Source organism: Protopterus annectens, chromosome 6.part0, assembly GCF_019279795.1.
Source record: "Protopterus annectens isolate FY-2018-M chromosome 6.part0, PAN1.0, whole genome shotgun sequence".
Taxonomy (NCBI): domain Eukaryota; kingdom Metazoa; phylum Chordata; order Ceratodontiformes; family Protopteridae; genus Protopterus; species Protopterus annectens.
The window spans coordinates 82,369,576-82,397,075 of record NC_056737.1 but is presented as its reverse complement, the minus strand read 5'-3'; the positions used below and the strand labels follow the sequence as shown (position 1 = coordinate 82,397,075).

General features: G+C 42.2%; 1 protein-coding gene across 1 annotated transcript in view; it reads right to left on the bottom strand.

Annotated features, from left to right (window-relative positions):
- TTLL5 (tubulin tyrosine ligase like 5) overlaps positions 1-27,500 on the bottom strand; it is a gene marked incomplete in the record, with an annotated part of 5,893,562 nt that overhangs the window by 3,802,751 nt on the left and 2,063,311 nt on the right.

Genomic DNA, 27,500 nt, shown 5'->3' with positions numbered 1-27,500 from the left:
AAAAATGTATTTACAACAGAGAATAAAATGGATCAACTTGTAAAATAAGTTTTGCCTTAAAGTTTAGAGTTATTAGGCAGACTTCAACAGAGCAAGGAGAGTACTCACTATAATTTTAAGCAAGATAAAAGATAGTTAATTGATATGCACTTTTTCAATTACCCATTGTCTCAAAAATATTACAGTCAACTTTGCTGAAGCTGAGTAATATGTTAGGATAACTGTTGGCGTTTGTGTGTGTGTGAGGGTTATTTTTAGCATAATCACACATGAATGAGGTGGGGAACCCCTTGCCTCACCTTACACATGTACTAACCCTAGACCAATCCTCCCTCTAACCCTACATATTACCTATGCATAACCCATCCATTCTGACTCCCCATTAGCTTTGGAAACTCATCCCAAGCCAAATACCCCTTCCTACTCAGCCCACTCATCTCGTTCCAAAATACAGACTACACCACCATCACCAAAACCCATCATAACCTGACCCATCTACCAAAAACTCACCCAAACATCTTAAATTTATTTCCTTAAATATTCATAATACAGCGTGTGTAATAAAATTTTAGAACTCTATGCCTTGATCTCCCCCAATAAACCAGGCATTCATGCCATAACTTAAACATGGCTAAAGCCCATGACTCTGAAATTTCACCCCCTGGTTATAATATTATCAGGGCTGACAGAACTCGTGGTGGAGCAGCTTTACTATACCCTGACTAACTTGAAATCCTGCCTTATAATAAACCTATTCCCATATTCGATAACCCCGAACTCTTCTCCCATATTAAACTAAATCATAAGTAATTATGCATTATAGTACTCTATATTGCCCAGACAATAATGCTACAACCCGCAAAAACATCCTAAACTAGATCTCGCATACAATTTCTAGTAATAACAAAATCCTAGATGATGTTAAATTCAATTAGCAGATTATCTCCACAATATGTCCATCAACTAGCCACAGCTTTATTTGGATTGACTCAACTGATTTTCTCCCCCACACGTTATAACTATACCCAAAACAATGGCTCAATTCTCAACTGGATACTTGTGTCCAATTCCACTAAATATGTCTCCAGTGGCACCCTCTCTGATTCTCTTAGTGACCATCTCCCTGTCCATGCAAATAGACTCAGTATCTGTCATGCCAAAAAACACTTACTTAGAACTTCCAGTAACATTGTTAACTCTACCCCTGATCCTAATCTCCTTTAACTGGTCTATCTTGAAAAATATTCCACTCAATAAAGTTATTAAAAATTTAACACACTTCTCATGAAAACCATTAATAGTCTGGCTCCAACTAAAACAAAACAGGTAAATAACTATACTCATTGTTTTCTTCTCTATGGAAAAACTTCATCATCATCCCCTTCATACAGAAGGAACCTCATCTGATGACTCAAACAGAACAATACTATTTTTAAATACCCACTTCCCGCCTACAAGCACCTGCAAGATACAAGACCCGGCAACAGCAAAGGTGGAGGTGCACTCATTCTTTATAAAAACTACGTTAAAACTATAATTGCTCAATAATCAGATAATGAACTTAACTGGAACCTTCTACACCCCCCCCAAAAAAAAAACAGTCATCATCTAACAACAGTCACTTACCTTCTTCCTCCACTCCCTCTTAAATGTAAATCCTTTATTCTATCACCTCAGCTGCCCGCAGCTATAAAAATACTGTTATTTTAGATTATTTTAACCTGAACTATATAGGTCCCTTGAGAAATAAAACAGCTAAATTCTGGCATATTGGGGGAGGGTTTTTTTTTTTTTTTTTTTGAGGGTTTTCAATAAAACAAAATGTTCTGTAAGTTGTGACATAGGCTCAAATGGATATGACGAGAAACAACTGTATAAAAGATCAATCTGCCAAACAGTATATGCATGTAACATAAAAGATGGAACTAGATATTTAACAAAAAAAGCAGTTATACATAAAAGGTGGTAATAATAACAACAGAAGAAAATTAGAAGTTATGTACCTACCATAACGTTCCATGTTAGTTGTCTTCTTCTCGCCTTCTTTCGTGCTGGATGGGTTCGGAGCCGATCATCGGCTCCGACTCGGCCACTCTAAAAGCTCGAGAGCTAGTTCCACCAGCTCGAGGCTCCCCTATATCCCACAATGCTAGGCGATAACTCCTCAGATCTCATTTGAAAGCTAAGGCCAGCAAGAAAATTCCATAAGGAACAAAGAAAAACTCCTCTAGGTCTGTCCTGGTTAGGGGGAAGGAGGGTGGGACGCAAGAAAGAAGGCGAGAAGAAGACAACTAACATGGAACGTTATGGTAGGTACATAACTTCTAAATGTTAAGTTGTCTATCTCGCCTTCATTCTTGCTGGATGGGACCGCGTCCCTAGCACCTTGTCCCGGGTGGCCTATCGGAACAGACTCTTGAGTACAGTGGAACCAAAGTTGGCTCGGTCTCTAGAGGCCAAGTCCAACTTACAATGAGAAATGAAGGTATGGGGAGAAGCCCAAGTAGCTGCAGAACAAATCGAATCAATAGGCAGCCTATCTTGGAAAGCTATAGAAATGGCTAAAGCTCTAGTTGAATGAGCCCTGGGTTTGGATGGCAACTGTTGATGTCTTATCTCATACACTAGGGTAATCAACGAAGTAAGCCATCTAGAGAGAGACACTTTGGAAACTGGAAGGCCCATTCTACCTTCTGCATAAGAAACAAACAGTTGGTCAGATTTTCTGAATTGTTTGGTCCTGTCCAAATAGTACCTAAGTTGGCGATGAATATCTAAACAGTGTAACTTTTGTTCTGACCTATTAGAATAATTAGGGAAGAAAACAGGAAGCTCAATGGTTTGATTCAAATTTGCCAGTGAAGCTACCTTGGGCAAAAAAGACGGGTTAGTACGTAAGGACACCCTATCTTTATGAAATACAAGATAAGGGGGTCGACTACACAGAGCATGGAGTTCAGAGACTCTTCTAGCTGAAGTGATAGCTACTAAAAAGAGTGTTTTCCAAGAAAGTAACTTTATTGAACATGAAGCCGCAGGTTCAAAGGGGGAAAGAATTAAGGACGTCAGAACCAAGTTGAGATCCCATTGGGGAGGAGGATCTCTGATGGGTGGTTTGAGGAGGAAAAACTCCCTTTAAAAAGGCTTTGCAGAGTTTGTGAGACATAATGGAGGACTCTGAGACTCCAACATGAAAGATCAAAATTGCTGCCAATTGAACTCTAATGGTAGATGGAGACGAACCTGAGTGGAAAAGTTTGGCTAGAAAGTCTAGAACTGATTGAATGGAAGCAGTGAAAGGATCTATATTCTTTGACTGCGCCAATAGGAAAAACGTTTCCACTTGTTATGATAAATCTTCCGAGTGGAAGATTTATGAGAGGCTATCAAGATATCTCTAACTGAGTGAGATATCAGAGGAAGCCTGGCTAAAGTTGGAATTGGAGGAACCACGCTGTGAGGTTCAGAGAGGGAAGGGAGTGGTGCAACTGACCCGACTGATGGGTCAAGAGGTCTGGAACTGGGTCCAGATGCCAAGGTTGCTCCAACAGATAACGGTGGAGAAATGGGAACCAAACCTGTCAAGGCCAGTAAGGGGCAATGAGGATCATGGAAGCTTCCTGAGCGATGGCTTTCTGTATCAGCTGAGATATCAGTGGGAAGGGAGGAAAAGCATACAGAAGTTCCCGGGGCCAAACGTGCACTAGAGCATCTCTGCTGGGGTGGCCTGGTTGGGGAAAGAGGGTGAAAAAATTGTCGCACTTGCTGTTTTGGGGAGTAGCGAAAAGGTCGCAGCAAGGCCGGCCCCACTTTCGAAAAACTTTCTCCAACACTGAATTCTTCAGAGACCACTCGTGAGGCATGAGAATAGCTCTGCTCAATTTGTCTGCAATCACATTGGACTTCCCGGGGATGTGCGTTGCTAACAGAAATCGCTGAGAAGAAATCGCCCATTGCCACAGTCTGAGTGCCTCTCGACATAGGGGGTAAGATCTGGTTCTGCCTTGTTTGTTGATGTACCACACTACAGACATGTTGTCTGTCTGAATTGCTATAGTTCCCTTGGGAAGAGAGTCTTGTAAAGCTTGCAACGCTAGAAGCACTGCTCTCATCTCTAGGACGTTTATGTGCAAGTGGCACTCGAACGGTTACCACATGCCCTGGACTGTCCTGCCCTGGTAATGCCCCCCCCCACCCGATCAGGGAGGCGTCTGTTGTCACTGTAGCAACTGGAGGGGGAGGGACGAAAGGTCTCCCTAGGAGGAGCTGGGGAGATGTGATCCACCAAGAGAGATGATTCTTGCACGATTTAGTTATCCGAATAGGATGGGACATTGGAAGTCTTTGGTAAGACCATTGTGTGAAAAGCATCAATTGTAAAATTCTCATATGGAAGCGAGCTAATGGTAGAAGGGGGATGGCCGCCGCCATAATCCCTAAGACTTTCAGGATCAGTCTGGCTTTGACTTTGTTGCTCTGCAAGACAAGAGAGACCTGTCTGTGTATGTCTGCTATTCTCTGCTCTGTGAGTCTGGCTGACATATTGACTGTGTCTAGATTTGCACCTATGAAAGTAATAACACGACAAGGCGACAAGACAGACTTTTCGTAGTTTATTGAAATGCCTAGTGCCTGACGTGTGAAAGGTGTAGTCTCTGGCGAGAAGTAAAAGATGCTTGGTGGGGGCTGTAAGGAGCCAGTCGTCTAAATAAGGAAACACCTGGAATCCTTGTCGTCTCAGATGAGAAGCTACCACTGCCATGCATTTGGTAAACACTCAGGGGGCTGTACTGAGACCAAAGGGCAGGGCTCTGAATTGAAAATGACTGGTTCCCAGCCTGAAGCGGAGAAATCTCCTGGAGCGTCGACTCATTCTGATGTGATAGTACGCGTCCTGGAGATCTATCGAGCACATCCAGTTGTCCCGCCCCAAAAGGGGTAGAATGGACTGCAGCGTGACCATCCGGAACTTTGTTTTCTTGACAAACTTGTTCAAGTTGCTGAGATCCAGAATGGGTCTCCAGTCCCCTGTTTTCTTTGGAACCAAAAAGAATTTGGAGTAGATTCCGGATCCTGTTTGGTCTGCTGGAACTGGTTGAATGGCTCTTTTTGCGAGCAGCTTTGAAATTTCTAATGCTGCTTGCTCCCTTTGACTGGGTGGAACGTCTGGAAGGGATTTTTTTGGATTGCTTCGGAATGAAAAGGAAGGGGATTCTGTAGCCTTCGGAAATGATAGACTGTACCCACTTGTCTTGAGTTAGGGATAGCCAGGCTTCTGGGTACAGCGACGATCTTCCCCCGACTGCCTCCGAAGGTGGACAGTTGGGCAACACCTCAGGGATGCTGAAAGGGCTTGCCGGAAAAGGATTCTCAACTGCCCTGATTCTGCGGGCCCCCTCTGCCTCTAGGACGGCGTCTACCATTATTGTTCCCCTCTCTGCCTCTAGAGGGGAATCGACTCTGTGCGTCAGGCAAATCTTCTTGAGATTGTTTGCGGAACCACATCTTTTCCCCCTTCTGGCCTTTGGGGTAAGGTCTAGAAGGAGTAGAAAAACGGACTCCGACGGCAGAGAGAGTTTTGCCATCAGTCTCGCACCTAGTCAGGGTTTCCTTCACTTGAGGACCAAAAAGGGATGATCCATCAAAGGGGGAATTAGTGAAGGACGCCTTGACAGGGTCCGCAAAGTTACATAGCCGCATCCAGGCGTGCCTACGCAAGGCTACACCTGTACCTGCCGCTCTACTTGCTCCATCTGCCGCATATGAAAGGAGGCGCATGGAGGAGTTAGTTATAGAATTAAGGGTTGCCAGCTGAGAGTTCATTCTATCCTGAAAACCCACAGCTGTTGGGTTCTTCAACATTTCACTCGCTTCCTTGAGCAAATCCCTCTGAAGACGAGTAAAATGACACAGGTAATTCAGCGATCTCATAGTAAAGGTTGCTGACGAGAACATCCGCTTCCCGTACCTGTCCATCAACCTAGACTCCTTGTTAGGAGGATGAACAGGCACTGAAGGATCAGCTAACTCCTTCTTGGTGGCCGCAGCCACCACCATAGCATCAACAGAGACGCCTTTGGTCAAAAATCCTTTGTCCTTGGGGGCCGTAATGAATTTTGATGGTCTCCTGGAGGTGGGTTCCACTGAATCAGGAGCCGCCCAAGCCTTCTTTGCCACCACTTGCATAGGGGGGTCAAAGGGAGGGGACACCCAGGAGGTGGAAGGGCGAGAGCCAAACGCCTCAAGATACACTGATTCATCCTCTGAAGGGTTGAGGGCTGGCCAATTCCCCCTCTGTTTTAAGATTTCAAGGATGTCTGCAAAGGAGACATCTTCAGAGGGGGAACGAGGGGAACCTTCAGAATCCTCTAAATCAGTGTCAGAGGTGACAGACTCAGGGGAGTCAATTTGCTTCCTCTTGCACTGCCTCTTCCTAGGGGGCTCTCCTACTGGGTCAGGAGAGGCCTCGGAAGAGGAGGAGATCCCCACTGGGGAAACTTGAGGAGCTGGCTCTCTACGGTCGGGGATGAGAGAGTGAGTAGAAATCACCAGAGGCACCATGGGGGGAGGGGCAGAAGGAGCCGACTGTGGAGTTGAACCTGGTTCTAACACGCTCCTCATGACCTCGAAGGCACCCCTGTCAGGCAGAGCCGGAGGTCTCCATTCCGAAAAACTGAAAACCTCCCCCGGCATCGACAGTGATGGCTCCGAGGCTGATGTCGGAGCCGAACTCACCAGCGCCGAAGCACCGAGAGGGAGAGGGGGGTCGGACAAGGGTCCGATGCCACTCGCCCGCTCGGAGCCGACGAGGGAAGTCCGGCGCCGAGATTCTTCCAAGGAAGACATCGGAGCAGACGACGGAACCAAAGACAAAGGTATCGGTTCCGACGCCACCACAGTCTCGGGTCCGAGTCGCCCCGGCTCCGAACTCAAAAGAGTCAGAGGAGGAACATTTTGAGTGATGGGAATAGTTCTCGACTGTTGAGTCGGACTTTGAAGCATCTGGGCTAGTGCCTTGGACTTAAGAAGTCGACTCACTACTCTCTGAAGGCCATGGTCCGATAACCTGGAAGACCTAGAAGAGTGGGATCTATGGCTCCGTTCAGACAGCAAAGGTGATGCTGGAACCGAATGAACGGAGCCGATAGATGGAGATCGGGACCTTTTTCTAGATGTCGGTTCCGACAACTTGATCGGAGTCGACTCAGTTATGTCTTCCTCGGCTCCGGCCGGAGCCGAGGACATTGTAGGGGCTTGTATTCGAGATTCATCGGCTCCGGCCGGAGCCGATGTTCGAATAGCCTTAGGACCTCCAGAAGACGGCTCAGAGGCTGGAGCCGAAGGTCTGGAAGGCTTAGAGGGTTTTCCCTGAGGACTGAGTCGAGGGACCCTCAGGCTTTAATAAGCCCCTTAAAATAAGTTTATTTTTTCGCTCCTGCAGGACTCTAGGGCTGAAGCCATGGCAAACAGCACATGAGTCCTGCAGGTGCAAAGGTCCCAGGCAGTACACACAAGAAGTGTGACCGTCTGTCAGAGACATCTTCTGACAGCACGAGTCACACTTCTTAAAGCCTGAGACCTTTGATTCCTTAGACATGTCTAAGGGGAAAGTGCAACCACACAAACACACACACACCGATTACACTTAGAAATAAATTAAACTAATTTAAATTAAGTTAGAAATAATTAGAAATAAAATCCCTACAAAACACAGTCACTCACTACTAGGAAGGGAGGGACTGGGCCTAGGGCCCAAGGGAAAAATTTTAAGAGTTTTTTGGAAAAGGAGGGAAATTAACAGGGAATGGGATGGAACTACTTCACAATATAACTATTTAGAAAAACTAACTTAAAAAAGGGGAAAAAAGCTAAGAAAAACTAGTTTCTTTACCAAAACTAACCTGAGCCGGTAGGAACGCACCTCGATCGCTGTAGCGGCAAACGAGATCTGGGGAGTTACCGCCTAGCATTGTGGGGTATAGGGGAGCCTCAAGCTGGTGGAACTAGCTCTCGAGCTTTTAGAGTGGCCGAGTCAGAGCCGACGATCGGCTCTGAACCCATCCAGCAAGAATGAAGGCGAGATAGACAACTTAACATTGATGCTTTCTGTAATGTCTTTCAGTCTGAATGGTCTTACAGATAAGTACAAAAAAGAAAGAGTTGTGAACTATGTTAAAAGCGCAGATTGCAAATAGCTATGCTACAGGAGACATACCTGAAAAGAAATGAACATGAGGATTTGATAAAGAAAGGTTTTCAGGATGGTTATTCAGCAGAATATCTGGAGTAAAGGAAAAAAGTACTTAGATTGACTACAAGAGGTGCTCCAATGGTGATAAAAGAGGAAAAAAAGTCAATAATGAAAGATATTTAGTACTAAGGGGCTACTGGCAAGGAAGGAGGATTACACTGGCATGCATCTATATTCCACCTAAAACTAATATAATGGTGCTTAAGAAAATTCTGGGAGAAATAATCTGCTTTCAGCAAGGAATATTACTTATAGGTGGGGAATGGAATTTGGTTTGCAACAGTGAAGATGTGTCTGGGGGTCTAGAAGGGAAAATATAAAAAGGAGGGTAGATTTTTGAAGAAATTTAGGAAAATGTTTGGCAGAGAAAATGTGAATTCAGTACTAGGAATTCGGAGTGAATTTACATATTATTCTCCAAGATACAAAAACTGTGCTAGGGTAGACAGAATTTACATCTCATAGGAACATGTGCATTTAATTGAAGGTCTTGAAACTCACCCAATAACTATTTCAGATCATGCGCCAACAATAACTAAAATTACAATGCAATGTAATGAAATAAAAGTGAGACACTGGTGCTTTCCCATCTATCTGCTGAAAACAGAGAATTTTCAGGAATGGGTTTTGTAAATAATTCAGGAGCTATTAAGGAACATAAAACTTTCTTCTGAAAATATAGCTAGGGAGTGGGATAAAATTAAGGTGGAGTTTAAAGCTAGAGTAGAAATAAAGGAAAGGGAGATATGGTTAAGAAGTAATAAGAATTATTTAGAGGGACTGACAAATGTTAAAAGTACTGCAAAACATCAGAACAAGAAAATGTAGAATGCTAACAGAAAATAATGGATTACCTCAATAATATGGATGAGTTTAGAAAGATTGCTGTTAAACAAATGTTTTTGATAGTTCTAGACCACAAAAACTTTTAGCACAACAACTCAGGCAACAGAAACTGGAAAGGGCTGTTACCAAGCATAGGAAGCCTATAACAAGGAAGTTAACAAGAGATCCTGTAGAAGTATTAGAAATACTGTGGAAATTTTATGAAAGTTTGCAGAAAAATATGGAAATCAAGAAAAAGGTACAAATGGAAATGAATTAAATTAGAATTAAATATGCCAAGGTTAGAGGTGGATGAGGCTCAATTACTAACAGTTAGGACAGGAGGAGATGAGATAAAAATGGTTATGTGTAACAAATCTAGAAGAAAGTCTCCAGGAATAGATGGTATTCCTGTGGAAGTTTGGAAACTAGGAGGGAAAACTGATAAAGATCTGAAAGGTTTTGTTTAACAGAATTTTAAGAGCAGGAGAAGTACCAGCATCCTGGAAGAAAGCGGTGGTAGCTGTAATACCTAAAGAGGGATAAAGATCCATCAGACCCATTTCAATACTAAACCATGATTATAAAGTGTTTATGTCTAAAATGGCTAAAAGAATGGCAAAAGTGACACCAACACTGATAGATATGGATCAATGTGATTTCGTGGAGGGAAGGCACACATTTGACAACATTAAGAGAACACTGATGTTTCAGAGAGTAGCAGAATGTAAGAAAATACCACTGTTATTGGTGGGCTTTGCTGCAGAGAAAGCATTTGATAGAGTAGACTGGACATTCATAAGCAGGGCAATGGCAGCATTTGCTTTCCCTGATACAATTATAAGGTTGATTAGGAGTATATATGAAGGATCGGAGGCAAAAATTAAAGTGGGTGGGGTTCTCTCTGATAATTTCTGCTTGAGTAGAAGAACCAGGCAGAAATGTCCTCCTTTCCTTTTATTTGCATTATATTTAGAGCTGCTGGCAAAGAAAATAAGGGACTCAAAAATTCAAGGATATAATTAGTATGGCAGTCAAAAAAATCTGGCTTTATTTGCAGATGATATTATTTTATACATGACAAAACCAGAAAATGACATTACAGTTTTGTGGAACATTTTAAGACAGTTTCATATCTTTTCAGGATACAAAAATAATGCAGCTAAAACAAAGGCGAGAGCAGTAAATTATGTACCCACACACGAATTGGTCCAACAATATCCATATTTATAGTGACATGATAAAATGAAGTATTTAAGAGTATTGTTTAGAAATGACATTGTTGTGGCAGCTAAGGATATGTGGGAAGAGACTAAACAGAAGAAAATACAAAAATTGATAACATGGAAGCTTTGTTAAATGTATATGTTTAGTAAGATGCAATCAATTACAATGTTTTAGACACTTTAATCTTATACACAGGTCAGGCATATTTTTATCAAATCAAAGGAGAAACTGTGGATAGCAATTGAAAAAAAGCTGAAGGATTTTATCTGTGAGGGGCAGATGGCAAGGGCCAAGTGGGATAAGCTGATTCTTCCAATAGAACAAGACAGACTAGGATGACCCAATTTGATGGGGTATTTTAGAGCAACACAGTTAAGGTTCTTACACATAGCAGAAGCAGAAAACTATAATTCAAAGTGGAAAGGGATGATGATGATACAGGGGGATAGCTCAATAAACAAGGACAGTATGGGATTTTGGATGCAGACTTTTACGGAGGATGACAACAATCATACAGAATATTATATTTATAAAATAGCAGGGAGTATTTTAAGAACTAAACCAGCATGGGAATGGAGAAAAGAGATCCTGCTGATAGGGATGACTGCAGTTAGGGATGCAGAAAATAGACAAGAGAGGGCTGGAATTTATTGGAGAAAACTGGCAAAGGAACCAAGGTATTGGGAGCAAATAACTAGAAAGGGAAAGGTAACAGAATGGGAAGATGACAATAATTCATTTGGATTACAGGTTAGAGATTGCCATCCCTATCAAGGACTGATATCAGAGAATAGGCAGAGAAAAAGAAATGGGGTGGGGGGGTCTTAAAAGAAAGACCAGCACTGGTAGACTGGTAGAATTTTTAATGGAATCTAGAACAGAAGTTGCCATTAAAAAAAGGGAATTAGTAGTACATCATATAAAATATTGCATGATAACTATACGAATTAATCAGAGGAAGTTAGAAAGGAATGGATAAGCAATTCACAAAGAAACAATGGGAGGATATATGCATGTCTCCCAAATATGCAACAAAATCTACAAGAGTTAGGATTTTTTCCTGGAAATGTTTGTATAGATATTTCTATACCTCAAGTAGACTCCAGAGAATTTTTCCTCAGGTAGACAGGAAATGTTGGAGGTGTGACGGAGAAGAAAGAAGTAATTGGGAACATATTTTCAGTGAGTGCTGTGAACTGGCAGACTTTAAGGATTCCCTACGGGATGCACTGCCGAAGATGCTGGGAGGGTAGATTGGTCTGACAAGGGAGATGATTCTTCTGAGCTATGATACAAAATCAGAATTGCCTAGGCATGGTAAGGCCTTGCTGTGTGTCTAATAATGGTGGCTGCCAAAAAAAGCAATTACTAGAAAATAGAAATCAAATTCTAAAACAACTATACTAGAAGTAGTGAATATAGTAAGAGATAAAACAACTGGAAATTAGATTTTTGTTAAAGGGTAGGAGCAAACTACATAGGAAAAAATGGGAATTGTGTGAACAATACATACAAGGGAGGAGTGAGGTTTAAAAGGTAGTAAAACTTAAATAAGCCATGTAATGTTTGACTGAAAAAGACTGGGTAGATTATAAGTGATGTATAATGTTTGCAACTGAGTATGAGACAGTATGATTTGTGATGTAAAATGCTTACAGTTAGGATTGTGCTGGTGTGCTTTGTTTTCATTTATGTAAATGTATGATTGCCTATGTAGTAAGTGATCCACTCATCAAGAGAAATCTTGATAAGTGGATGGGAAATAGAAATTTCACCCCAGGGGTCACTCCAGTGGCTTTACTCGACAGAGGCACTGGGAACTAAGGTCGGGTGGCACAATGCCAGGGTAATCCTATGGGCTAGGCTTGCAAAGGCTCCAGGGCCATTAGCCTAGTACACACCTATGAATCATTGGTGGGGGGAGAAATTGAGTAATTTATGCAATATTGCTTAGGTATTATAATATATAGCAAAAAATGTGATGTAAATGTTTATGTTAATTAATTACAGTGTGATTATTTTTATATGAATGCAAATTTGCCTATGTCACAAGTGATATTTCAATAAAAGTGTATAAAGAAGAAAAAAAAACGGCTAAATTCCTAGCTAATATATCAGTCTTATGCAGTCAGTCAATTACACTACTCATCCAAACTTCCCAGATCAACATCCACTTCCTCATAGATCTAATCATTAACAACTCTCCCATCATCTCCAGTATATCTGCTCTACTACCCTCATTCACCAACTACTCACCAATAACCTTCCAAATTATCCACCAGTCACCAAAATTGACCCCAAACTAGTTACATTCATACCCAAATCCACAAACAATACAGACAACCTCAAAAACACCTAGCAACTTTTCAATGGTCAACTGCCACAGCTCTTATACATACCCTCTTTCAACTTCAAGACAAATTCATCCCTCTCCATGTTGTCTTTTCAAATACAACAAAAACCTCTGACTATATATTGAAAGGAAACCTATGCTCAAACTTAGAGACAAATACATGGTTTTCATGGACACAAAACCCCTCATCAGAAAATCATACTGCTTTTACCTTGTCTACATAGCACAGCAAGCCATACACAGGCACAGAACCAACTATTTCAAAAGCAAACAATTTGATCTGTTAACCAGAACCAAACATGTCTGACTGGAAGTAAATCTTCTCATACCAAAAATCCACGGATCCCACCTTCCCCCATCACTATTCAGACCCCTCCAACTCTCAACTTCTGACTTTCTCAAGGAATTCATCCATCTCCCCAGTACTGCAACATCTACCTCCCCCCCAACTAACCCAGCCCCCCCCTTCTTTTATTCCCTTATTCCATTTTAAGAAAATCACTCAAAAAGATCTTGATCCTTTAGTAGAAAACATATCCCTGGATACACTTCCTGGTGCAGACGTTTTACTCCCTTGGTTTATGTCACTCTGAAGAGACTCTGTTAACACCTCTGCTACAAAAACATAACCTCTGCTTAACTCAAAATATAATGCCACACACTGGAAAACTGCTCTTGTAAAACCACTTTCCCAAACAGCCTCAGCCAGAAAATGCCTCCTATTTCTGCCCTGTCTCCGTCCTGCCTGCACTTAGAAAAATAACTGAAAAAATAACTGACAAGCAATTGTCCACTTATATCCAACAGTACCACCTTCTCACTCCTAAACAGCAAGGATTCCGGGCTGGACAGAGCACAATGACAGTGCTATTGTCACTTATGGATGAGCTCCTTCTTAGCATGGATAAACAAAACTCTTCAGGAGTTCTCTTCATTGACCTTAACAAGTTTTTGATCTTACTGACCACTTTCTGCTTCTTCACCCTTTACCAGAGGAGTGCCTCACCGATCCATACTCACCCCACTGTTGAGATGTGCCCCAATGATCCACAATTGCCCCACTACTGTTTTAAGTATTTGTTAACAAACAGCCCGCTGATCTCCCTAACCTTCCTATCACTCTTTATGCATATAACATGATTATTCTTTGATCCAGTCTCTCACATTCAACTATTCAAAATCAGATTCAGTCTTGACACCCTTCTCCTTTAATTCTTGGCTAAACAACTGTAAACTACTCCTAAACCTTCTCTTCAAACTCCTTCAACCAGGTGCCTCCCCCACTCATGTAGGAAACCCCATAATAAAACCACCCCCCCCAGCAAACTCTGCAACCTCTCACAATTAACTCCCTCACTCCAGACACCCCAGACCAAACTGTGATTACTCATAAGTTTGTGAAGTTGTACCATTTTGTTTATCTGTGAATTTCTTCACCTGGGCTGTGCCTGCAAATGGACTTTTGTCATCAGTGTACTACCCCTGTAAATAAAATAAATAAATATATAATGTGAGCATGTAAATATTTATTTGTCATAACTTCAGCCCTCCATATCAAAGTAAAATAAAAAAAAAAAAACACACATTTCAGTACCACATATTTTATCAACCACTTACCACTTCATCCACAGCTATGCTATACACATCTGCAACAACTGGAAACACTGCAGAAATACCTCACTAAAGGAATCACAGGTCTAAAGCAGATGCCCTACGCTGACCACCTTAAAAAATTCCAGCTATACTTTGTCGCATATCGCCTACTCAGAGGCGATCTCTGCTTAACATACAAGGCCCTGTCAAACCCAGAGCTGTTGGACATGCTACACTTAAAGAAATCCCAATCCCTCAGAGCCACACGCTCCAGGGATCTAAACCCTGTCATCACAATAAACAAAACATGCTGGAGGGATAGGTTCCTGACCCAGAGACTCCCCAGACTCTGGAATAGACTGCCTACACATGTCAAGCAGAGCGCCTCCTTGGCCGTCTTCAAAAGGAACCTTGATGATTGGATGGGAGAAAGAAAATTCACCCCGAGGACCACGTCAGTCGCCCTGCTAGACAGGGGTCCAGGGAAGTAAATAGTGTGGGAAGAAATAGCCAGGGAATTGTTATGGCTAGGCTTGTATAGGCCCTAGGGCCGATAGCCTAGTACCAACCTATGAACCTATGCTAAGTTCACATTAGTCACAGCAGCCCCTACATTCAATGCATAAAAGTGACCACAAGTGTTACATACTGACATAACAAAAACAATCCCTTTGAACCAACATATAAAAGTCAAGTATACTCAAAAATGCAACTAAAACTAAAAAGCTGCAGATAACATTAAAATCATAGTTCCCATCCTAAAACCATAAAATATTCTTTGTGCAAGCAAAAAAGAAGTTATGTACTCACCATAATGTTCCATCTGTGTTCATTTTTATTCACCATCAACATATGGGTTCGGATCTGACTCGGCCACTACTTTTAGCTCAATGAAGCCTGCAAACTCTCAAGCTCCCTCTCTACCCAAATTGCCTCACTCCTATTCCCCTCAGATAATGCATATAGCTCGAAAGAAAAGAAGACAGTAGTAATTATATATAGAGATCATCACTGAAGATCAAGCCTCAAAGTGTTTAAGATGTCCTTTGAATCCTCACATCCTATGGACACGGGGAAGGAGGGTGAATGAAAATGACCAACACAGATGGAACGTTATGGTGACTACATAATTTCTTTATCTGATGTTGTCAGTTTTCATTCGCCATCAATGTATGGGACAGAGTCCTCAGCTACCTAATCCCTGGGTGGCCTTAAGCAAAGATGTGCCTAAGAATGGCCGAACCAAAGGCCAATCTTCCCCTCAAGACCAGATAATAATTTGTAATGACTGATAAAGGTATGCGGATTAGACCAAGTAGCAGCTACACAAATATCATCCATAGAAACTCTGGACTGAAAAATAGTGCAAGGTAGTGGAATGAGCTCTTACAGGTTTGGGGAGGGCCACATTCAATTTTCTATACACCAAGGAAATACATTCCATTAGCCATTTGGCTATAGTTACCTTCTTAATGGGTTATCCTAACCTGTTGTGCACAAAGGAAATTAAACGTTGGTCTGATTTGGATACAAACAGTAACACAACTGTCTATGAACATCCAGTGAATGTAGTACGAATTTCTCTTGGTTACTGAAATTTGGAAATAATACTGGCAAGTGAATGGCTTGATTAATATTGGATTCTGACACCACCTTTGGTAGAAAGGAAGCATTGGTCTGTAAGGAAACTCTATCTTTGTGAAATATCAAGTAAGGGGCTTTGAGGATAAAGCCTGAAGCTCAGATATTCTCCTGGCTGATGTTATAGCAACTAGAAAGCTGGTCTTCCAAGACAGGAATTTCAAATCACATTTAGCTGCTCCTCAAAGCGAGATTGCATTAGGCCTTGTAGTACTGGAGTTAAATCCCATGGGGAAACGGGGTCCTAAAAGGGAGGTCTCAGCAGAAGAGTACCTTTCACAAATAGTTTACAAATCTTTGCAGAAGTCAAGGAAGAATTGTGAAATCTCACATGGAAATTTGAAATTGCTGCAAGATGAACTCTAATAGTAGATGTGCTTGCTCCTTCAATAAACAATTCCGGTAGATATTCAAGTACAGCATATGCAGGAGCTGTAAAGGTTTCTACGTGGTTCTTCTTCACCCAATATACAAATCTTATTCACTTGATTTTGTATAATTTCCTAGTAGAAAGCTTATGGGAAGATAATAGAATAGAATGGACTGGGGAAGAAAGCATAGATTGCCTGGCCAGCAACAGAAGTGCAGAAACCATGCAGTCAGTCTGAAGCTACGAAGATCTGGGTGAATCAGTCCTGTTGGATGGGACAAAAGGTCTAGAATCAGATCTAGAATCCAAGGTGGAGATAGTAGGTGAGGCCAAAGAAAGGGGAACCATAGTTGTCGAGGCCAGTAAGGTGCAATGAGGATTACTGTGCTCTTCAATCAGGCTGTCTTCCATAAGAATCTGGGTATCAAGGGAGTTGGGGATAGACATATAACAGACCGGGGGGGGCAGTTGTGGAGAAGAGCATCACTCGGTGACTCACTCACTGGGGGGATTAGGCAAACAAGCTGCTGCATTTGTTGTTTAGGGGAGATGCAAAAAGATCACAGCAAGGCTGGCCCCACTGACGAAAAATAATTTTAGCCACTTTCTAGTTGAGGGACCACTCATAAGGTAATAAAATGGACCTGCTGTGTTTTGTCAGTTTGTCTGCTATCAGATTAGACTTCTCCGGAATGTGCACTGCCACCAGAAAGTGACTGGAAGCTATCACCCACTGCCACACTCGGAGAGCTTCTCAACACAGGGGGTAAGACTTGGTTCCTCCTTGCTTGATGATATAAAAAACTACTGACATTGTCCATTTGGATCGCAATTGTCCTGACAGGGAGAGAATCTTGGAGTGCTTGCAGTTCCCAAAAGTACCGCTCTCTTCTCCAGAACAAGGATATACAAGTTGGTATCTGTGGGGGACCAAAGGCCTTGGACTGTCTTCTCCAGATAATGCCCCCCCTCCCCATCTGTGAAGCATGCATGGTCACTATGGCCTTGGGCTGGGAAGATATGAACAGGTGGACATTGTTGGGGCTGACTTGACTGTGTCCACCATTAGAGGTAATTTTTGCATATCTGAGTCACCCTTATCTTTGTCAACACAGAGTGAGTGAAAATGGACCACTGGGTTTGTAGCATCCATTGTAGCACTCTCTCATTTGATACCTTGCAAGGGGTACTAGAGTAATAGCTGCCACCATCAAGCATTGAGCCTGCAGGACTTTTCTAGTTAAAATATTCATGGTGCAAATGATTCTCCTGACCTGGTTTCTGATGCTCTGTAGTCGTGGTAATGGTATGAATGCAAGTGTGAACTGAGTGTAGAAGACTGAACCTATGAATTCCAGATTCTGGGTGGGTTGCAAATTTGATTTGTTGTGATTTATTGCAATTCCGAGAGTTGAGCAAGTTCTTAGTACCTGGTCTCTCGTTTGTACCAACTGATGTCCATCTGGGGCGGTGATGAGCCAGTTGTCCAAGTAAGGGAACACCCGGATTCCCTGCAGCCTTAGATAGGCTGCTACCACTGCCGTCCATCTGGTAAATACTGTGGGAGTTGAGGCTAAAGGGCAGTACTCTTAAATGGCAGTGTCTGGCTCCCATTCGGAAGCTTAAATGCCTCCTGGACCATCTCTTCATCTTTATGTAAGAGTAAGCATACTGGAGGTCTATCGAGCACATCCAGTTGTCCTTCCCTACCATGAACATCCAGAACTTGGTGTATGTAACCAACTTGTTTAACACACTGAGATCCAAAAATATTCTCCAGTCACCTGTCTTTTTTGAAACCAAAAAGAACCTGGAGTAAGTTCTGGACCCTATCTGGTCTGGTAGGACTGCTTGGATGACCCTTTTTGCAAGCAACTGTTGAATTCGCTTTGTTGCTGGCTTCTTTTGATTGGGTGGAACACTGAGCTATATTACTGATGGGGCCGGAAGGAAAAAGTGTATGGTATAACCTGTGGTAATAATTCTCTGCACCCAAATATCATTTGTTATTTTTGGCCAGGCTGTTGGTACAGAGAAAAATGACCCCCAACTGCTTCCAGAGGTAAATCATCAGGCCTCCTTTCAGGAGTTCTGATAGGGTCTATCAAAGAAAGTGTCTCTGGATCCTATATTCTGTGGGCCTCCTCTGCCACAAGGGTATCTTCTATTGTTCACATTTCCCCCTCTGCCTCTGGGGGAATCGGTTCCACAAGCGTCGGGGAAAAGACCTTGAGATTTTCTGAACCACATCTTGCGACCTCTCCGCTAATTCCTTGAAAAGGTTCTTTTGGGGGGGGGGTCGCAAAATGCACTCCAACGGCAGGCAAAGTCTTTCCATCCATCTCACACCTGGTAAGTGTTTCCTTAACAGTGGGTCCAAAAACGGAGGAGCTGTCAAACAGAGCACTGATGAAAGAACACTTGAAAGGCTCCCCAAAATGACACAGGTGAATCCAGGCATGCCTCCTCATGGATATGCCTAAACCTGCATCCCTTGAGGCACCTTCTGTTGCACTGGAGATAAGTCTTACAGAACAGTTCACAACTGATTTTAAGATAGCCAACTGAGGGGGCACAGATGCTAGCATCTCTTCAGTCATGGTCCTTGCCAACGAGTTTTAAAGCTCGAGTAGACCCCTTTGCAACATCATAAAATTGTCCAAGTAATTCAGCGATCAAATGGCAAAAGTCACTGAAGTGTGCACTCGCTTCCCCAATCTGTCCATTGACCTAGACTCTCTATTAGGAGAAAGGACAGTCAAATTCTCCTCTGGAAGTTCCTTTTTCATGGCCACTGCCATAACCATGGCATCAACCAATACACCCTTTCTCCAAAACTTCCTTTCTACTTTCGGTGCCATAATCTTACCTGGTCTCTTGGGGATGGCTTTGGTCAAGTCAGGTTCCTTTAAAGCCTTCCGACAAATTAGGTCCACTAATTTGTCAGGTGGCGGAGCTACCAAGGAGGTGGACAGGCCAGTCCTGAAAGTTTCCAGATATACAAACTCCTCAGAAGAAGGGGTTTGGACAGATCAATCACGCTTTTGTTTTAGGATTTCAAGCATGTTTCCAAAGGAGACATCATCAGGTGGTGATCTGGGGGACTCTTCTCCACCACTGAGGTCTGAATTAGTGGTGAGAGACACTTGGGGTGAGTCTAGGTGTTTCATCTTCCACCACCTCTTCCTAGAGACTTCCTCAGTGGGATGATCTGCAGAAGTGTCGGGAGAGGAAGGAATCCTTGAATGGGCTGTCTGAAAACTTTGGACCAGCTGTCCCTGTGGAGTGGAGTGGTGAGTCTCATCAGACAAACTGAAAGAAGCATTTAAGGATGGAGCCAAGGGGGAGAGCCTACATGATCTGAAGGTGCAGAAAGAAACCCTCTTCACTACCTCTAACGCTGACCACCTTGGGGAAGAGGAGACCAACGGAGTAGGACAAGAAGGTTCCTGGTCCATCAGCACCCTTCCCCCAAAGGCTATCAGCCCGAGGAGGAAGCTGGAGCTGAACTATTGAACGCCAAAGCTCTGAGAGGAGAGATGGCTCCAAAAACCTCAAAGTCAACTGCAACCCCCTGGATCTGATGCAGAAGCCCTGGCTCTGAGAGTTGCCGAGCTCCGAAAGAGTCAGAATCGAAAAACTCACAGTCATAGTCAGATCCGATGAACAGAGCTTCCTCGGATCCAACCCAGATGGGCCTGGAATACTCAGATCCAAAAACTCTGAAACCAAGTGTCAGTTCAGAGGAGGAGTGGTCACTGATGGAGGTCCCTGATCCAAAATGGGAAAGGACTCTAAGGGCACTCTTCTGAAGTTGTTCTGCAACCAGCTCCTTCACCATCCTAGTGACCTCAGCTTCAGTTAGGCTTTTTGAAGAACATGAAGATACTAAGGACGAAGGCCTAGAGTGCCTCTCCAGGAAGGGAGGGGGTACCCTTGAAGGCACCGAATCCAAGGAAGCCAAGCAGACAGTCCTGGGTTTGGTTACTGGATCTGAGGACTTAGGGTCTGACGTAGTTTTCTTTTTAGGATTCGGTGAAACCATTTTTGTCAGATCCAAGACTTGCATGGAGTCAGGGAAGTCAGAGCTTACCTCAGCAGCTTCTTTTTGGGTTCTGCAGAGAAGAGTACATCAACAGTCCTTTAATCTTTTTGCATGATCCCTAGCCTTGGACCATGTACTTTGAGTTTGTGAAGAAGGGGGAATTAGGAATTGTGCTTGCAGCAGTTTCTGATTCCACCGTGCTAAGTTAAGGAGGAGTACCAAACACCCTTAAGCTGTTTTTCTTTATAAGCTGTAAATCTACCCTTATTTACCTTACTACTTTTCACCCAATACTTAACTGACCCTATAAATGGCATCTTAAATAGATTTGCTGCAGCCTCACTGATAGTTTTTTTTTCTGAGTACTTACCTGCTGGTTCTTATTCTATGGGGTGTCATTTAGCTTTGTTTTACTCTTAGTTTTTATTCTTCTACTCTGTCCCCTTAACTCTGTTCTCATGCCTTCTCCCATGACGCATTGCTCCATTTAAATGCTATCTTAACTGGCACCATTTTTTGCTCCAGATTCTGCAGTCTATTTTTCTTCTCCATAACCTGCCCCCCATTCCACTATCACTATATTTGAGTCTATGCCTTGACACTGCAAACCCACTGTTATTTCCTGCAAAGATACTTACAGTTTCACTGACTGCTTTATTTTTTCAGCTTACAGTCTGATGCGACCTGGCCAACCCACTCCGTTCACCCTTGCTTCTCTCTGGCTCACTCCACTACCCTACCCCCCATTCCCACCCATTCTTGCATACACTGCACTTATACTCTTTCCCCAATAACCACACCCCCATTTCCCCACCCAACTTCCTCCAAGCCTTCCAATCAAACTTCACATCCTCTGTACTTTAATCAGCATATCATATTAAAGACCTATGCATACTCCCTCACCTGTTAACATACAAGTAATATTTCAATAACCTACTTTATTTCCAAATAGAATGCCAAAATATGTTTCTTCCAATCTTAAATATTCTAACAGCTTCCTAGTTATTCTGCTTCTCTCACCCATTCTAATACTTACCTCCCTCAATACCTCATATCAATGCACTCTCACACACATACACCCTACACCTTACCTCCAAACCAAACTCTCTGCCACCTACTCTTTCCCTGTAACCCCATCACCTTTTCTTCCTTCCAACATTACCTTGTATGGAATTAAGATATTACAACTACAAACACTCCCTCTTAAAACTAAATCAAAAATCTACCTCAAATGCAACCACTTTAATTCTTTCAAAATACTCATTTTAAATCTACTACTATCAGGTGATACACATCCCAACCCGGGACCTAACCACAGCTCCTCTCTCTGTGCTCATCCCTCACACCCTCTAAACCTCCACTCCCGGTACTGCCCCAGAAAGCCTCCCATCCTCTTAAATCAAAATCCTACCTATTCTATCTTTGAACACTCAGAGTATCATGAATAAAATCTCCCCAATCCATGCCTGGATCTCCCTACATACCCCTGACATTCTCACCCTCAATGAAACCTGGCTTGAGCTTCACATATATGACTCAGAACGTCTTCCCCCTGGCTATAACATCTTCTGGCAAGACATAATTAAGAAAAAAGGTGGTGGGGTTACAATTCTATGCTCTAATCAGCTCTCCTCCGCCTTCTACCAATCATTCTTCTAAACTTCCACCCAGCTGAAGTTATGATTGTCACCTGTAAACTGAATAATCACAAGAAACTAGCAACTGCCTCCACCTATACCCCCCCCCCCAAGAAACAACATCCCTATCTTAGAGCTTTTTCTCTCCTGGATCTCACAGACTGTCTCATATGAAACTTTTGTCTTGGATGATGTTAACAGTGATTGAATGACCTTGATACTGATTCCCCTAACACATCAATTAATCTATTTGGCTTCTCCCAGCTAATCTCTGCCCCCACTCATCTAAACAAACACACCAACTCTGGCTCCAGACTAGATTGGGCCCTTACCTCCAACCCTAACTCTTACCACAACCTCTCCACCCTACAGGATACCCTAAGTGACCACCATCCCACCTTCATACTTTGACACTCACTCCTACTACACAAATCCAAGCAATACAAAGACTGCTGTAAGCTCTCAAACTTTAATCCAGACGCTTTTAATTACTCACTCTGTACAATTAACTGGTCCATCCTGTATGACCTCCCCCTGGAGGAAGCTGTCCTGGCATTTAACAACATCTTTCTATACAACATCTTTCTATACATACAGTTCCCCATCAGGAAAATAAGAATCAAAACCACTATGTCCCCTGGCTAATGCAAGCCACTCATACCCTTATGCATAAGAGATTGAGTGCATGGAAAATGGTAACAAATCTAATACTTTCACTGATCTTCAGTCCTACAGAGAGCTTCATAACTTAACTAAAAACAAGAAAAACTTTCCAAAAACCTGTACATAATCCTCACTCCAAGCCCCCAAAATTCTGGCAATCAGTAAATAAACTACTAATCCATGCCCTAACAGCTCTTCCACTGATACTGTTGCCTTTCTTAACTCCTTCTTCATTGACTCTATTCACAATCTAACCAGAAATGACACCATTACCTACCACACTCCTTCAACAACTCACCAAACCCCCTTCTCTCTTAAATCCAACCCCACAACTTGTATCGAGTCACTCCTTAGCAAACTTAAAACATGCTCTCCATCAGCTGATAACCTACCTCTTCAATACCTAAAACTTGCTGCCAATTATATTGCTATCCATCTCCATCTTAATAAGTTAATTAAAAAAAAAACACTGTAATCCTATGTCATACCCTTATATAAAGGTGGCAACTCAACTGACCCCTCAAATTTCAGTCTCACTGCCATTCTATCAAACTGCCAAAAATTCTTGAAAAGTGCATCCACAAACAGCTTCTTAATCACATCTTCCTAGAAATTCTTCTTACACACTATAGCTTCCGCCCAAATCACAGTAAAGCTATTGCTCTAATATCATTCACTAATTCGATCATAAATTCTCGTGACAACAAGCTAATCTCATATTTGTTTCTGGATGTCTCCAAAGCCTTTGACACTGTTTCCCACTGACTGCTTCTATCCAAACTAACTGCCATAGTGTGTAGAGCTGTGATTCATATGTACTCCACATGCCGATAAGGCATTTGCTGCTATTACTTACTGTTCCTAATTATTCTCGGAAACTACTCTATTTAATGTTGCACTTTGACCTGATTTAACCTTACAACGCAAGGGCCTTTAATTGCAAAGTAAGAAGTGTAGCACACCTTATCTATGTACTGTATGTTTGCTACTGTCCTTGTGGAAAACAGTTAGGGTATTCTGCCTTATGTGCATAACTCACTGCTATTTTTGTAGCCTGAATGCGTTTAACAGCAACTGTTCTGTTCATGTCTCTCCTGTAAAATACTGCTGCCATACATAAGGGTGTACATTGCTAGCTGCTATGACTTGTTTTAAAGTAACATAAGTGACCCACAGCTATGCAACACTAAATTATCTGTATGGGCAAGCATATGAAATACTTTACATCCTGTGGTTAGTCATATTAGTGTGGAACTGCATATGTTAAACTTTGTTAAACTTGCCTTTTGAATGCACCTAGTTAATCTTGCCTTCCTGTTTGCTCTGCTTGAATGTTGTTAGTGATTACTTGAACTACGAAATCTAACATGTCGATCGCATCTTGTGCAATTCTCTGACTGTTTAAACTGATAACTTGAGCTACATAATCTGAAATGTGTTGCTTGGATGTTGTGCATTTATCTGCCATTGCTACTGTGATGTTATGTTGTACTGCTTTTCAGTTTGCTTAAACCTCACTCTGAATCTGAGCCTCCTGCAAGCACTATATCAGCCACCTTTTTTGTTTTTCACATCTACTCTAAACTTCTTCCACCCTACTCACCTCTCTCATTCACCCACACTTTCCATACTGTAACGTTGCTGCTACTTCTTATCAGATAATAACGCTACCCCTTCCTTCTTTTCTTTTCTAGTCAGCACAGTCTAAACTCCCTCTTGCTCAGGAAAGCAATCAACCCGGTGGGAAAACAGCAAGGCGGTGGACCTAGTCTCCCCAGAAAGCGTGTTCTGTGCCATTAAGTGCATGTAAGCTCTTGTGTTTTTTTTTTAAAAGAAAAAAACCCTATATGCGCTACAGAATTTTTAAATAAAATCAATTTTGTTGAGGTATACTTGAGCCCCGACAGGGTGCACACTCGCAGGGATGCTCCAACTTCCCCAGTAGGTGGCAGCAAACCTCCACAATTTCTCTCTACTATCCAGTACCTAAAGCATAATTAAGGTATCTTGGTGTTAGCCATCCTTACAGTACCCTCTCCAGGTCTAGTAATCCCTTCAATTAAGTAAACAAACTAGTGTAATTTAAGTGACATCTTTATACTCTTTGCCAATCTACTTACTTAAATAACAGACTACCAGCAGTCACTAAAAAACTTATCAGTGCCCTGCCCTCACCTGCACTCACTGATACTTTTTTGGTGCTCACCTCTGCTGGGGGTCTGTACCCGCTCCATTTACCCTTTAGGCTCACTCTGCTCCCCTACCCTACCCCCAATTCTCACCCACCCCCACTACTCCTACACTTATACCTATCCATAATCACCTGACTTACTTCCAGCACCAATCATCTGTCCTAGCTACTTTTCAGTGCCTCCTAATTAAACCCTGCCTTATACCCATATTAGAATTTTCAAATTACACCCCCACCCCACAACAGGAACACTATTTTAACCTTTTCCAAGATAAACTACAATGCAAATCCTTTTACCCTTCCTCCTACTAGCCCTCACTTCCTCACTATCCTACACTACATCCATAAAAACAAGCTTGCCCATAGACAGCACCTCCTACCACACAACACATACTTTAAGACACACCAATTCCCACATATATTTTAAAGTCTGTCCAACACTATTTAACAATAGTATTATTTTACACACTCCTAACACCCACCTATCACCAGCTATCAATAAGAATGCAGTCTATGCATCCCTCTCAAACTTAACCTATGCTATCAAACACATTTTTAATCTCAGCAAAATACTCCTCATCACTGGTGACATACACCTAAACCCAGGACCCTCCTTCACTGACCTCCCCAACAGAGCTCAATCTGATCTACTTATCATTAATATCAACACTAGAGTATTTCCAAAAAGCTCCATGAACTACAAGCTTTTATTGCCCACTACTCTCCTGACATCCTATTATCGAGTCTTGGCTAAAACTACATATCCCTAGCGATGAAATTCTACCACCAGATTATAATAGTAAGGCTAGCTAGAAAAAGTAGGAAAGGGGGTGGAGTAGCAATCCTATTCAAAAACAAAATACACCTCCAGCCATTTCATACCCCTTTGCCAACATTTCAAAACGCAGAAACCATAGGCTCTATCCTACCGATAAAAAAATGAACATCCTTTGCTGCTGCATTCCTCCTGGACATAACTCTCCAATCATAGAAGAAATTCTTCAATGGCTTAATCATAATTCCCCTCAAGAAACAATTTTATTAGGCAACCTCAATACTTCACTGGCAAGCTTGCAACTCTAGCAACCCCACTAAACAAATTAACCTCTATGGATTCACCCAACTACTTCAAGAGCCCAACAGAACTGACAAAAAAAAAACATTATTCATTGGGCACTAGTGAATAGCCCCAGACATCACTATCTGACTGGATGCTTACTTGATGGACTGAGTGACTATCTCTCCACTTGTAAGTAATCTGCTGTCTTTTCATTCTGTGCATTTCTCATTGTCTAATTACTATATGTTAACTGTGGAGCTTTTCTCCCCGGGCATCCACTGAAAATGGACCTGGTCCAACTGGATTTTCCCAGTTAACAAATGTAAAATAAAATAAATAAATAAAATAAAAAAATAGCTACCCTTATTCTCTCCAACTCTGCACTTTCTTGGTTCTCCACCTCTCTCTCCAACAAATTCTAGGCAGTTAAATGGCAATCTAAATTTCCTTCCTTCTTACCAGTACAAACTGGGGTACCTCAAGGCTCCATCCTTGGACCCCTATTATTTAATATCTTTACTAATGACCTACACTCCTCCTATCCACTTTCATCTATCATGCTGATGACTCCACCATCATCTCCTCCTCCGACAATATCACCCACCTTCACACTCACACCCAAAAGTCTCTGCACTCAGTTGAAAAATGGCTAAATTCCAACCAACTGCTACTTAATTGTAAGAAAACAAAGCTTCTCCTTTTCCTCCCTAAATCTCTCCAACATCATAAAGCTACATTTACTGTCTGCTTCCTTAACAACACCATCATGTCTGTTGAACCTCAAACCAAAGGGTATACTTTGAAACATCTAAAACCCATAACATCTAATTTCATAACACTGAGACCAGAACATCTAAAACTCAAAACATCTAAAACCCATAACATCGAATATCATAATATCTAACACTACATACTACAAGAAAATAACATCCTCTCCACATAACACCACTAAACTACCAAACACACTTTTTACTACGTTTATGCAGGGGGGCAAGCCCCCCCACAGTAAATTAAACATACCAACTCTAAGATCGCACTACAGTGGAAAAAAAATAATTTCCTAACCCCACTGTATCAAGCCCCCCCTGCTGTTATTTTCATGTGATTTATACTGTTGGATGTTATGAAATTCAGTGTTATGGGTTTTTAGATGTTCTGGTCTCAGTGTTATGAAATTAGATGTTATGGGTTTTAGATGTTTTGAAGTGGAACCACACCAAATTGCTAGGAGGTGTTATCGATGACCAACTAAAGTTCGATCTCCATATTCAGCAGTGCATCAAGCAGACACATCACAAGTTAGGCCTGCTATACAGGCATAAAAAAATTCCTCACAGATGTCTCCATGCTCTTTCTTGCACAAGCATTTCTACTCCCCACCCTTCTTTACACTGCCCCTAATATCCAATCCAATCTTCTGTTGAAACCAGAACTCACCTATAATAAAACTGCAAGATTTGCCTTTAACCAACCCTACTGCTCTTGCCACCGCCCAGCTATGAAAAACCTGCAATGGCTGGAATTTCCTTCAAATCCTACTACCCCAACTTTTCATAGCTCATTCTGTCTTACAGGAACCCTCCTCCAGCCCTATACTCCCAACCTCACCCTCCAGAGCTCCCAAAAGCATCTTCTGCAAGTCTA